The sequence below is a fragment of the Gordionus sp. m RMFG-2023 genome, chromosome 1 (genome assembly GCF_954871325.1).
Source record: "Gordionus sp. m RMFG-2023 chromosome 1, tfGorSpeb1-WG-v2, whole genome shotgun sequence".
Classification (NCBI taxonomy): domain Eukaryota; kingdom Metazoa; phylum Nematomorpha; class Gordioida; order Chordodea; family Parachordodidae; genus Gordionus; species Gordionus sp. m RMFG-2023.
This window is the reverse complement of record NC_088775.1, coordinates 55,144,566-55,145,540: the sequence shown is the minus strand read 5'-3', so window position 1 is coordinate 55,145,540 and position 975 is coordinate 55,144,566.

The window sequence follows — 975 nt, the reverse complement described above, 5'->3', positions numbered from 1 at the left end:
GCTCTTCACACGTTTGTGGGCAAGCCGCACGTACTTGTATGGTACGCATAATAGTCCTACTCCTAGGATTATTACTTAAACTTCTGTGGGCTGATGGGGAATGGTCAAAAAAAAGCACAGCCCACACCCATAAAATGCTTATATACAATTACTTTAAAGGCAAAGGAGGACCTATTTTAATCACAAGGTGCATCAGATATATGATGGGAAATTTAAATAATGAATGGAAAGGAAAAATAAGTCAGATAAAGGATGAGAAGCGAGAGTAAAAGAAAGGAAAGTAAACAAAAGCAAAAAATAACCTGTTTCTAGGAGGGGTTTATGAGAGATTTAAATAATTTGATTTAATCTTTAATAGTATCTTTATCGACCTCTTATCTTTATTCAGCTTTAGAATCTGTTTTGTATTTAGGTTTAAATCCATTATGTCCTTTATTGCCCTATAGAATCATAAAGTTTTAAACTTCCCATAAGTTTTGCCGTTGAAGGAATATAACCAATTTATGGCCTAGAGTACCAGGCTATTATAATGATTCCTTATAATATGAGAGAAAAGGGTGAGGCGCTTCTTTTTTAAAGCCACAAGTATTTGAGTGTGGCGTGACCTCCCAAGTTATCATTAGAGATAATGTTGGGATATAAGATGCCATTTATTATTCTAAGACATTTATTAACAAACGTCTGTAGTCTCCTGGTCTCTGTCTTCGTTATCTCCCATATGTCACTGCCGTAAAGGAGAATTGGAATGATGGTTGAATTAAAGATTCGTAACCTAGTGTAAACCGATATCTCCCTGGATTTCCACAGTTTGAAATATTTGTAAAAGGCTGCTCTTGCATTTTGAATTCTTATTTTTAGTTCATCTATGCAGCTACCTCTATTATCTATGTTGACCCCAAGATATTTATAGAAGGACACCACCTTAACGAACTTTCCTCTTACCACCCTATCGCTCAAAGGATGTGCATGAGGCGA